This window comes from Lactuca virosa, chromosome 5 (assembly GCF_052849685.1).
Source record: "Lactuca virosa cultivar CGN04683 chromosome 5, Lactuca_virosa_CGN04683_v6, whole genome shotgun sequence".
NCBI lineage: Eukaryota > Viridiplantae > Streptophyta > Magnoliopsida > Asterales > Asteraceae > Lactuca > Lactuca virosa.
In genome coordinates, this window is record NC_136430.1 from 200,186,680 (window position 1) to 200,201,187 (window position 14,508).

Sequence of the window (14,508 nt, forward strand, 5' to 3'; positions counted from 1 at the left end):
CGAAAATTTTCTCAAGATCAAATTCAACATGCTTACGAGAAAAATTTGAGTGAGTCAATGACCGAAAGTTCTTCATCTCGAGAGTCTACTCTAAAAGTGGAAAAATGGAAAGATGTTCCAAAGAAGAAAATTGATGTTTCTCAGCAAAAGGTTGAAAAAGAGAAAATCAATGTTGAAACTTTGTCATTACATGATTATATATCGATGCCTAAAGCTGATGAAGTTGACTTAATTGAAAATTTAAAATCGAAAGTTTGTAATCGGGTTTTAAGTTCTTCTTTGCACAATATGTTCCATACTAATGTCCACGGACCCAAAAGGTCTTGGGGAACTAAATTTTTCTAATTGATTGCAGGTACTATGTGATGAGCAATATGACGGAGGTTGGTATATTGATAGTGGATGCTCGTGTCACATGACTGGAAGGAAAGAAAATTTTAGAGATTTTTGAAAGTTAGAGAATGTTGGTGTTGTTAAATTTGGAAATAATCAAAAGTGTAAAGTCAGAGGCTATGTAAAAGTAACAAATGGGAAATTCACGGTGAATCATGTTGTTTATGTTGAAGGATTGAAGCATAATTTGATTAGTGTTTCGCAACTTGTTGTTGGAATAGGCAATCAAGTTCTTTTTGATGAGGAATGTAGTACAATTTCAAACAAGGAAACAAAGGAGGTTTTGCTAAAGTCAAAACAAAAGGGAGAAATGTTCACTCTCGACATGAAACCAATTGTTGGCATACCCTCTATGTGCTTGCTATCGAAAGCATCTTCGGATCTCAGTTGGTTGGGGCATCGAAATCTTTCTCATCTTAACTTCAAGAATTTAAAAACTTGTTCTTAATGATCTTGTTCATGGTTTACCTATCTTGAAATTTGACAATGATTCATTGTGTGCAGCATGTGAACAGAGAAAACAACATCTTCAGGGTCTTCCAATCACAACTTGTGTGGACCTTCGACTGTTGAGTCACTCAATAAGAAAAAGTATATAGTGGTTATTGTTGACGATTTTTCAAGGTGTACTTGGGTTTTCTTTCTTTGACAGAAGTTTGAAACTACTCAAGTGATGATTGATTTTATCAAGAACATTGAGTTAAGCTTGAAAAGAAAAGTTCGAAAGATAAAAAGTGATAATCGAACAGAGTTCAAAAATAGAATTTTGGATTCGTTTTTGACAGAACTGAGAATTTCACATCATTTTTCGTCTCCTTATACACCACAACAAAATGGTTTAGTCGAAAGGAGAAATCGTTCCTTATGTGAAGCGGCGAGAACGATGCTCACTGTGACATCCCCTAATTTCTCGGCCAGAAAAGATCGATTTAATTTATGTTTTTTAAAATAAAATCAGAGAAATTGTAACACCCAAATTTTTCAAAACAAATTTTTCACATTTTAAAAACATACTTTCATTCACAAAATTATAAAAATCTCAATGTATCACATAACACTCCAAGGATGATACCACAAGATGATTAGCTCAGATCCAGTCCCCTTCACGTCCTAGATGTGTGCTCCTATCTTCCTTCAAGCCAAACCACACAAAAGATGAAGAAATAGCCTCCTTTTGCTCTCAACTCTCTTACTGCTCTCTCTAGGGTTCCTCTGGGGGGCATTGGCCGCAAATGGAGGCCATAAAGGCCTTTAAATAGGGCTCAGGCCCCGAGAATTAGGGTTTCACTTAACAGCGCGGACTCGCCGAGTCCATTCATTTAATACAGTCAGCAAATGTCGATCCTACTCGGCGAGTTTAAGCGTCTACTCGCCGAGTCTCTCTCTATACTCAATAAAATACATAAAATAAGATACCTGGGAATCCGGATGTTACAAAAATCTTTTTAAAAAATGTTGCAGAATTGGTCCCCAATACAAAATATAATAAATGTTTGTCAAAACCTTTCTTAAAGAAATATATAATTTCATTTCATATCAAAACCTCAAGATGTCATGTTCCGATACAGATCAAAAGCATAAACAAGACATTATAAGCCTTTCAACAGTTATTTACAACTACTGGCCTATAATCCAAAAATCTCTCATCGTCCTCCGACTATGCTCGGGGTCCACTACCTGTAACATAAAAAGTTGAGTGGGTCAGGCTTGGGAGCCTGGTGAGCATATAGGGTTTTCAACCCACAATAATAATAAACTTATTAAGTTCATCAATCAACAATAACCCTGATTACCCGTTCCCGTTATCCTCACTTTACGTCCCTAAACACTTATCACAAGGGACCTAGCCTAAAGAATATCATCGGGAAGGACACTACTGCTAAGGGGTTTCCTCAACCATACATGTCCTAAAGGCAACCATGAGGGGATGGAGTACAGCGAATGAACACTCAAGTTCATTACACCTACAGGTTGCGGGCCTGCCAGTATTCCACTGGACTGTCTAGAAAGTCCGTGGTCGTCATCCAAACTCCGCTAGATGACTGAATCACAATCACATCGAGGCCTCTCATTATTTTTATCTCATCACACATCAAATATCTACCCATGTTTTACCCAACATATTTGTAGATAAAAATACATATACAGTTTAAAACTTGTATAAAACATCAATTCAACAGTCACCTCAATTAAACAATTAATATAATTACACGTAGCACGTATTTTATATAAAATACTTCATATCTAGGTGTAAGATGAAGGTGACTATACACTCACTTGATTTGATGAAAATCGGGCAACAATTCGTTTCCTAAAACGTTCGTTTCTAATAAAACCGGGAGTTTTATTCAGAAACCGGGCTCTGCGAGGGTCGGGCTTCGAAACCGAAAAGATAAATTTTCCGGGCTTCTCGGGCTCTTCGTGGCGTATTCCGGGGGTTATAATTGATACTGGGGCTTTGGGGGATGTTAAGATGAAGTAAATATGAAGAAAGGGGCTAAATGTGGCAAAATTCCAAAACTACCCGAGAAGGCTCGCAAGCCCTCTATTTATAGGGGTCCGAAGTCGGTTAAGGAGGGATGAGTCAGCAGGCTAGGGTGCGCAGGTGGCTCGCACATGGGTTGCGCGTGCGAAGGGGCTGCTGGCAGCTTCTTAGTGGACCGAGGTCTAGGGTCCGAAGTAGGGGGGTTCGTGGCTCACTACGAGGTTCGGACACGTAATAAAGGGCACGCGTCGGACAGCCATTGGACCACTTCGGATGACTCACGAGATCGGATGACTCAGCAGCTCGGATGACTCAGCACAATTTCGGACACGTGGCATGTTTTAAGCGAAGGTGACGTGGCCGAAGCCACCTATGCGAAATTTCTCGGTTTTCGCGCCAAAACTTCTAAAATCCATAACTTTCGCATACGAGCTCCGTTTTTGACGTTCTTTATATGCACGCGTAGGTAAAATTACACTTTACAACTTTCGTTTAGACTTTGTCGGCTAATTTTGACTTTAATTTTTATATTATTATTTTTAACAGACAGGGACAGGAAATCCGTTAAAAATTCATAACTTCTTCATCCGACGTCCGTTTTCGTCTGTCTTTTTACCGTTGTGCTACTATTGACGAGACCTTCAATTCTCGTTTAGGTCGTGTCGGCTAAAAATCACTCGATCTAAAATTCGAGTTTTAAGTTGTCTACTGCTAAGCTGAAACTTCGAAAAATCATAACTTCCTCATACGAAGTCAGATTTGGGCGTTCTTTTTATACCTACTCTCGGTTTAACGAACACTACGAGTTTCGTTTAGATCACTAAGGCCAAAAAGTAGTTTATAAAAAACTCACTTTTTACGACATTCGGCACCGTGCCGGCTTGTCGCGAAACTTCGACAGGTCATAACTTCTTCGTTATAACTCGGATTTCGGTATTCTTTATATATCTGTAATCCTTGTCACGCCCACTACAAGTTTCTTAATAGATATCGGCTTTATCTAATATTTATTTTTGATGCTCATTTTTATTCTTAATTAATTAAACCCTAATAATTAAGCATAAAACACATAATTCACATAATATTCACATAATTCCTTTTCATTTCTTCAAAATGAGTTACAAAGGTTAACCTAGACTATAATGTCAATATTAATGCCTAGCCTAGAAACACAGGCATTACAATTCTCTCCCCCTTAGGATGATTCCGTCCCCGGAATCACACATCAGCAAACAAATGCGGGTAGCAACTCATCATGTCACTCTCCGTTTCCCAGGTGAGATTTGGCCCATTCGTATGTTTCCAACGTACCAGCACTAAATCGACCATCTTGCGTCTCAGCTTCTTAGTCTTACGGTCAACGATTGCCTCAGGTTCTTCAATCAACCTCTTGTTTTCATCCAACCTTAATTCAGAAATGGGAATTATGTCGGGCACATCTCCCGTGAACTTTCTCAAATAACACACATGAAAGGTGTTATGAATACCCTCCAGTTCTTCCGGTAATTCTAGCTTGTAAGCTTGATTCCCGATCCTCTGAAGAACTTTAAATGGTCCAATAAACCTTGGACTCAACTTTCCCCTTTTACCAAATCTTATAAGTCCCTTCCACGGCGAGACTTTAAGTAAAACCGAATCTCCAACTTCGAAGGATATCGGTTGTCTTTTCTTGTCAGCATAACTCTTTTGTCGATCTTGAGCAGCTAACATCCTTTCCCTTATCACTTTTAACTTTTCAGCAGTTTGATGGACTATTTCAGGTCTCATAAACTGCTTTTCCCCAGCTTCCAGCCAACATGATGGCGTTCGACACTTTTCTCCATACAAAGTGTGATAAGGTGCCATCTTGATGCTTGAGTGGAAACTATTATTATAGGAAAATTCTACTAGAGGTAAGTGTTCATCCCAGTTACCTTGGAATTCTAGGGTACATGCTCGCAGCATATCCTCCAATGTTTGAATCGTTCGTTCGCTCTGACCATCAGTTTGCGGATGGTAAGCTGTACTCAAACACAACTTGGTACCTAATTCCTCTTGTAGACTCCTCTAAAACCTTGAGGTAAAACGGCTGTCACGATCGGATACAATCGTTAACGGAACACCGTGTATCCTCACAATTTCCTTCACATAAGAATTCGCAAGTTTATCCATAGACCATTTCTCGTTAGCGGCTATGAAATGCGCACTCTTAGTGAAGCGATCAACGACCACCCAAATCATGTCGTGACCGTTCCTTGTTCTGGGCAGTTTAGTCACAAAATCCATGGTAATGTCCTCCCATTTACCCATGGGTACAGGTAAAGGTTCTAAACTGCCATATGGTTTCTGATGTTGTGCCTTAACCCTAGCACAAGTTACACACTCGGCCACATACTTAGCAACATCGAGCTTCATCGTCAGCCACCAGTAATAGGGTTTTAGGTCCCTATACATTTTCATACTGCCGGGATGAATCGAGTACATGGTCTTGTGAGCTTCTTCCATCAGAAGATCTCTTACTCCTCCCGTCTTAGGTACCCAAATCCTATCTTTGAATACCTTTAGTCCTTGACCGTTTGTATCAAACACCAACGTTTTACCCAAACGTTCCTCCTTCTGGTCATTTTTCTCTAAAGCTTCCTCTTGAGCTTTCTTTATACTTTCCACAATTGTAGAGACAACTTCAATTCTCAACTCTCTTGGCCTTTTCTTTTCAAGATTTACCTTCCGACTGAGAGCATCAGCAACAACATTTGCTTTACCAGGGTGGTAAAGTATCTCACAGTCGTAGTCCTTGAGTAACTCTAGCCAGCGCCGTTGCCTCATGTTCAATTCCTTCTGATTAAAGAGATATTGAAGACTCTTATGATCAGTGAAAAGTTTACATTTAGTACCATAAAGATAGTGCCTCCATATCTTTAAGGCGAATACTACCGTTGCCAACTCCAGATCATGAGTGGGGTAGTTCTTTTCATGCTCTTTCAATTGCCTCGATGCATACGCGATCACTTTATCCCTTTGGGTCAGAACACAACCTAACCCAACTCCAGAGGCATCACTATAGACTGCGAAGTCATCAACTCCTTCAGGTAACGAAAGAATCGGTGCTTCACACAATCTCTTCTTCAACTTCTCAAAGGCTTCCTTATGCTTCTCATTCCAAGCATAAGTAGCTCCTTTGTGAGTCAAAGCTGTTAATGGAGTAGCGATCGAAGAGAAGCCTTGGATAAATCTTCGATAATATCCAGCTAATCCTAAAAAGCTTCGAATCTTCGTAGGACTTTTTGGTTGTTCCCACTTCATCACAGCTTCAATCTTTGCTGGATCAACCATTATTCCTTCTTGGTTAACCACATGACCTAGAAATTGGACTTCTTGAATCCAAAATTCACATTTGGAGAACTTTACATACAGCTTCTCCTTTTTCAGGACTTCTAGCACCTCACGCAGATGCTTTTCATGCTCCTGCTTGCTTTTCGAATAAATTACGATATCGTCTATGAATACTATCACGGATTTATCAAGGTATGGTTTACAAACCCTGTTCATCAAATCCATGAAAGCTGTTGGGGCATTGGTTAATCCGAACGACATAACCAAAAATTCATAGTGTCCATATTTTGTTCTGAACGCAGTCTTCTCGATATCCTGCTCTCTCACCTTCAGTTGATGGTATCCCGACCTAAGATCGATCTTCGAGAAATAGCTCGAACCTTGCAATTGGTCGAACAGGTCATCGATCCTCGGCAACGGGTACTTATTCTTTATCGTCGCTTTATTCAGCTCTCTGTAATCGATGCACATTCTCATGCTCCCATCTTTCTTCTTTACAAACAACATTGGGGCTCCCCAGGGTGATGAACTAGGTCGAATGAAACCTTTGTCCCAATAACTCCTGAAGTTGTGTCATAAGTTCTTTCATCTCTGTTGGTGCTAATCGATATGGTGCTTTTGCTATCGGTGTCGTTCCTGGTAACAAGTCGATACGAAATTCTACTTGTCGATCAGGGGGCAATCCGGGAAGATCTTCGGGAAAGACTTCTGGATAATCACACACCACCGGAATATTCTGCACCTCCTTCTTCTCCTTCTGAGCATCGATCACGAACGCTAGATATGATGTACATCCCTTGGCCAAACACTTTCTGGCTTTCATTAGGGAAATGATTCCAGAGTTTACTCTGCGTTTGTCTCCATACACCATAAACGACTCTCTCCCTGGCGGGTTTACTTTTACTATCTTCTTCCTACACAATATTTCGGCGTCATTGGCGCTAAGCCAATCCATTCGTAAAACTATTTTGAATCCATTTAACTCGATAGGAAATAATTCCTCGTGGAACTTATTCTCATCCAAGTCAATGAGGATGTTTTTCATACAATGGCTAACAGGTACAAAATTGCCACTAGCAATCTCGACTAATAAGGCATTAACTAGTCTATCTACAGGCAAAGCTAGTTTTCTACCAAATTCATGCGATATAAAGGAGTAATTGGCTCCAGAATCAAACAAAATTTGGGCAGGCAATTCGTTTACGAGAAAGGTACCCGAAGCGACATCGGTTTCTTCTTTCGCAGCTTCAAGTGTCATTTGAAAGGCTCTCGCCTTCGGCTTTGGTGGTAGATTGGGCTTTGCTGCATCCTTCCTCTTCAGACAGTCTTTAAAAACATGCCCTTCTTCATGGCACTCAAAACATACCCTCTTGTCGGACGGACACACGTTGGCATAATGCCCAGTCTTTCCACATTTGTAGCAAGTCACCCCCTCATTACATTTCCCAGAGTGCTTTTTCTTGCACTTCTCACACCACTTCACTTCACCTCCTCCTCCGAATTTTCTCGAACCAGTCTTCGAGAACTTGTTCTTTTTATTGGAACCTGAAGTTCCTTCAAATTTTCTCTTTTCACCAACTTCTGCCCTCTCCAGACCCTTCTCTCTTATCTGAATCTCCACATTCTTAGCAGCCCAGATAGCGGCTTTCAAAGTGGTTGCTTGTTTAACCATCGGACCAAAGTCCGCTGGTAATCCGAGGGCAAACTTGTTGACCTTAGAGAGTTCAGTTGGAACTAGATGAGGAACAAGCTTCATCTTTTCAGTATAACTAGCAGCGTATTCAGTAACGCTCATCTTTCCCTTCTTTAAATTCTGGAACTCATTATTAATTTCCAGAAGATCCTGCTCTGAGCAGTATTGCAATTTCAGTTGTACCACAAAATCTTCCCAAGACATCTTGCTAGCTTCTCCCTTGGGCATCGAATCAGCTAGTAACTTCCACCAGTTCAGTACACCAGACTTTAACAGATGAATTGCAAATGCGGTCTTTTGTTTGTTGCTACACTCATAACTTTCAAACATCGTCTCCATTTCGGAGATCCAGTTCATGACTTCCACTAGTGTCGGACTTCCAGATAGACATGGTGGTTTAGATGCCATGAAATCTTTGTATTTGCATCCGCATCCATCAACTCCTCCATCCTGGTTGTTTTGTCTAACTATCGGTGGGTTGGCTTGACCAAGAGTCCCACTATAGTTCCCTCCTACTGATTGCCCTTCATTCAATACGGGCTGTTCAACAGGTATCGTAGTCTCTTCCCTATGCTGTTGTAGTAATCGCCTTGTCTCCTCCATCTGGCGATCTAACATCATCTGCATCATTGCTTGTACCCCAACCATCATCATTGGCTCAGGTGCAGCTCCTACAACAGGTACTTGCTCAACTACTTGAGGTTGAGGTTGTTGATCCCTGTTTCCGTTTGCATTTGCAACTCCACTACGAGTTCTTGCCATTACAATCTATATACCAAATAAGGCGAATTTAGGTCTTTATCCTCGATAGGTATTTAAATTCCATTATCACTCCGAAATGTTTACATGTTAGTTCTAATCTCGTAATCATACGCTTAGAATCCTATACACATAAGGTTTCCAGATCCGGTCGGCAACAGACTATAGATCCGAACAAATAATGGCATATATGGCAAACATATAACATTTAGCACATAAAAGCATTTTAGGCACCTTTCCTAAAATAAACTAGTGCTCGTGTCTTAAATATGTTAGACACTCATCTCACAATCATCACTTAGCATTCTAAGTTTAAGTCTAGAAATCCTACAATTTCTTAGTTCGCTTAAACTAATGCTCTGATACCAACTGTGACATCCCCTAATTTCTCGGCCAGAAAAGACCGATTTAATTTATGCTTTTTAAAATAAAATCAGAGAAATCTTTTTAAAAGATGTTGCGGAATTGGTCCCCAATACAAAATATAATAAAAGTTTGTCAAAACCTTTCTTTAAGAAATATATAATTTCATTTCATATCAAAACCTCAGGATGTCATGTTCCGATACAGATCAAAAGCATAAACAAGACATTATAAGCCTTTCAACAGTTATTTACAACTACTGGCCTATAATCCAAAAATCTCTCATCGTCCTCCGACTATGCTCGGGGTCCACTACCTGTAACATAAAAAGTTGAGTGGGTCAGGCTTGGGAGCCTGGTGAGCATATAGGGTTTTCAACCCACAATAATAATAAACTTATTAAGTTCATCAATCAACAATAACCCTGATTACCTGTTCCCGTTATCCTCACTTTACGTCCCTAAACACTTATCACAAGGGACCTAGCCTAAAGAATATCATCGGGAAGGACACTACTGCTAAGGGGTTTCCTCAGCCATACATGTCCTAAAGGTAACCATGAGGGGGATGGAGTACAACGAATGAACACTCAAGTTCATTACACCTACAGGTTGCGGGCCTGCCAGTGTTCCACTGGATTGTCTAGAAAGTCCGTGGTCGTCATCCAAACTCCGCTAGATGACTGAATCACAATCACATCGAGGCCTCTCATTATTTTTATCTCATCACACATCAAATATCTACCCATGTTTTACCCAACATATTTGTAGATAAAAATACATATACAGTTTAAAACTTGTATAAAACATCAATTCAACAGTCACCTCAATTAAACAATTAATATAATTACACGTAGCACGTATTTTATATAAAATACTTCATATCTAGGTGTAAGATGAAGGTGACTATACACTCACTTGATTTGATGAAAATCGGGCAGCAATTCGTTTCCTAAAATGTTCGTTTCTAATAAAACCGGAAGTTTTATTCAGAAACCGGGCTCTGCGAGGGTCGGGCTTCGAAACCGAAAAGATAAATTTTCCGGGCTTCTCGGGCTCTTCGTGGCGTATTCCGGGGGTTATAATTGATATCGGGCTTTGGGGGATGTTAAGATGAAGAAAATATGAAGAAAGGGGCTAAATGTGGCAAAATTCCAAAACTACCCGAGAAGGCTCGCAAGCCCTCTATTTATAGGGGTCCGAAGTCGGTTAAGGAGGGATGAGTCAGCAGGCGAGGGTGCGCAGGTGGCTCGCACATGGGTTGTGCGTGCGAAGGGGCTGCTGGCAGCTTCTTAGTGGACCGAGGTCTAGGGTCCGAAGTAGGGGGGTTCGTGGCTCACTGCGAGGCTCGGACACGTGATAAAGGGCACGCGTCGGACAGCCATTGGACCACCTCGGATGACTCACGAGATCGGATGACTCAGTAGCTCGGATGACTCAGCACAATTTCGGACACGTGGCATGTTTTAAGCGAAGGTGACGTGGTCGAAGCCACCTATGCGAAATTTCTCGGTTTTCGTGCCAAAACTTCTAAAATCCATAACTTTCGCATGCGAGCTCCGTTTTTTACGTTCTTTATATGTACGCGTAGGTAAAATTACACTTTACAACTTTCGTTTAGACTCCGTTGGCTAATTTTGACTTTAATTTTTATATTATTATTTTTAACAGACCGGGACAGGAAATCCGTTAAAAATTCATAACTTCTTCATCCGACGTCTGTTTTCGTCTGTCTTTTTACCGTTGTGCTACTATTGATGAGACCTTCAATTCTCGTTTAGGTCGTGTCGGCTAAAAATCACTCGATCTAAAATTCGAGTTTTTAGCTGTCTACTGCTAAGCTGAAACTTCGAAAAATCATAACTTCCTCATACGAAGTCAGATTTGGGCGTTCTTTTTATACCTACTCTCGGTTTAACGAACACTACGAGTTTCGTTTAGAGCACTAAGGCCAAAAAGTAGTTTATCAAAAACTCACTTTTTACGACATTCGGCACCGTGCCGGTTTGTCGCGAAACTTCGACAGGTCATAACTTCTTCGTTATAACTCGGATTTCGGTATTCTTTATATATCCGTAATCCTTGTCACCCCCACTACAAGTTTCTTAATAGATATCGGCTTTATCTAATATTTATTTTTGACGCTCATTTTTATTCTTAATTAATTAAACCCTAATAATTAAGCATAAAACACATAATTCACATAATATTCACATAACTCCTTTTCATTTCTTCAAAATGAGTTACAAAGGTTAACCTAGACTATAATTTCAATATTAATGCCTAGCCTAGAAACACGGGCATTACACTCACTTATGCGAATCTTCCTCAATACCTTTGGGTTGAAGCGGTTTCGACAGCTTGCTTTATGGAAAATCGTTCATTTATTCATCGTCGTTTCAATATAACACCCTATAAGATTATAAACAAAAGGAAACCTAATGTTAAATTTTTCCATGTTTTTGGGTGCAGATGTTTCATCATGAATCTCAAAGATAATCTTGTAAAATTTCATACAAATGCTGATGAGGGGGGTTTTTCTAGGATATTCTTACAATTTTGTTGCCTATAGAGTGTTGAATAAGCGCACTAGGAAGATTGAACAAACTTTCACTCTCACATTTGATGACTGTTATGTCAAGAGAAGTGAACAAGCATTCATTCAATAACCGATAATTTCTGAATCTGAGAAAATGCTTACATTTGATGTTGATCTTGATTTAATTTTTGGTATTCATGATAAGGCAATTGATTCAAAAATCAATGTTGATGATAATCAAATTCGTTATGCATCGAAACATTCTGATGAATCGACAATTTCAAATGACGAAAATGATGCACATTCTTCATCAGTCACATAATCCAATGTCGAAAGGATGCAAGTCTCGCCTAATAATCATGTCGAGGGGGAGGGGCATATGTCTAACCATCCTGATGTCGAGGGGGAGCATCTGTCTAACTGTCTTAATTTAGAGTGGGAGCAGCATATAACGAATCCATTGGTTGAGGGGGAGCCAAGTGGATTGACTCATGATGAGGGTAATGACGAAAATATTGACTTTCATGATTTTGATGACAATATCTCAATTACTAGAGAAGGACCGGAAACTAACAAAGTCTATGAAGATGCACAATTGTAATTTGATCCTTCATTTCCACCAATGGACAAATGAACAAGAAATCATCCAAAGGAACAGATTCTTGGTGATCCAAGTTCTGGTGTTTTGACTCGAGCCCAGATTCAAGCCAAAAATGAAGTGTTAAATGTTCATCAAGATTTTTGTATGTTCAATGTTTTATATCAATAATTGAACCAATAACTGTCAAGGTTGCATTAGAACATTCTAATTAGGTTATTTCTATGCAATCTAAGTTGGCAGAATTTGAACGAAACAAGCTTTAGAGACTCGTTCCTAAACTTGATGATGTTTCGATAGTTGGTCTCAAATGGGTTTTTTAAAATAAAACTGATAAAGAAGGCAATATTGTTCAAAATAAAGTTTGATTAGTCGTAAAAGGTTATTGTCAAAAAGAAGGAATGGATTATGAAGAAACCTTTTCTCTAGTCGCAAGACTCGAGGCAGTACAAATTTTTCTGGCTTATGCAGCACACAAGGATTTTGATGTCTACCAGATGGATGTAAAATGTGCATTCCGCAGTGGTGTTCTTGAAGAAATGGTATATGTCGAACAACCACCCGGTTTTGTTAACGATAAGTATCCTAATCACTGTTATAGTGTATGGGTTGAAACAAGCACCTCGTGCCTGGTACGCGACTCTTACAAATTTTTTTAAAATGGCTAAATTTAAACAAGAATCCATTGATCCCACTTTATTTCAAAAGAAAGTAAGGGATCATTTGATGCTTCTTCAATTTTATGTCGATGACATTATATTTGGTTCAACTGATCCAAAACATCATATGTCTTCTCCATTTCATCAGCCCAAAACATACAGTCCAAAACATCATCTTGACAATTAAACTCAAATGTGTAATTTGGATAGTGAGCTCGACGGTCATTCATTGTGTTTACTATCATTTGAGCATCTTTATAACCTATAACCTTGTTGATATCTCTCCTTAAATTTTTATTGTCAACTACTTTGGGCTTTACAAACTCATACCCACCTCTCATACTTGCCCTCAACTTATGAGCCATAGTTGGGCCTATTTTTGATGTGGAAGCATGCACTATAAACTCTTTTTCTGAATATGACATTTGCCTCGTTTTTTTTAAATCACTTCTCTTCTCAAGTGGATGGTTGTGAAGTTCATCAAATTGAAAAACTTTATAATCTGGAGTTCCATACACGGATTCAAATATAATCTTTGCTTGACAACCAATAACTCTTGAATTTGAATTTCTTTTCCTCCTAACACCACTTGTACCCAATGTGTCACAAGATTTGTTTTTCTGTTTGCCACCACGATTACATATAACATGTTTCTTCTTTATAATCTTGTTATCGAACCTTGACTGCGTGCTCAGTCTCACATCAACACCACCATTTCAGCATACTCATAATACATTTTGATGGCCAACTTTAATGATTTGAAGATTAAACCTTTAAATGTAATAAGTTGAACAGGTACATCTGGCTTATAGACATGTTCTCCAATTATATCACCACAATATTGCACATCATCTACTGAACTCGACGATTCACCACCTAAAAAATTATAAATCTAAATCAATCTAATAATGCATGAATAAAACAATCATATATGAATAAAACAATCATATATGAATACATGAAATTCATATGAATAAAACAAAAAACAATGTTTATTAATGGATTAATAAAACATTCATATATGAATACATAAAATTCATGAGGATTCAAAATATATAAAATAAATATAACTTATTTATATATGAATAAAACGAAAATAATAATAAATTCGAAATTACATATCACACGTTTATTCATATATGAATAAGACAACAATTTATTCATAGTAACATATTCATATGTCAATAAATGATAATCAGCAAAATTAAAAACAACAAAATAATTCAATAACTGATACCTTCAAAAAATGAGTTTTCAACATCTTCTTCTTCACTCTCACACATAAAAGAATACAAATCACCATCAATAACACTAGAATTTGACATAATAAACAAAATAATCTGTATAAATAAATAAAAACAATCTTAATATCGAATATATCTCACAAAAAAAGTCGTAAATATGAAAACCTGGTTAATTTCGAATATATCTCACCTCAACGTACAAAATATCTGAAAGAAACTTAAATCAACTCGATTAGATGATGCAATTAAGCAATCTCTCTAAGTTCAAAGCGTAAAAACTACAACGATATATCCAATTGAAAATTAAATCAGCTCCGATTTGAAATAAAGATCTCAAACTACATAACAAAAATCCGATGAAACAACTCCAATACATATTCGAAACTTCAGCAAAAACGAAAATAATACGCGTAATTCCTAACAAATTATATAAAACAATAATCTTGATAATGAACTCCGATATA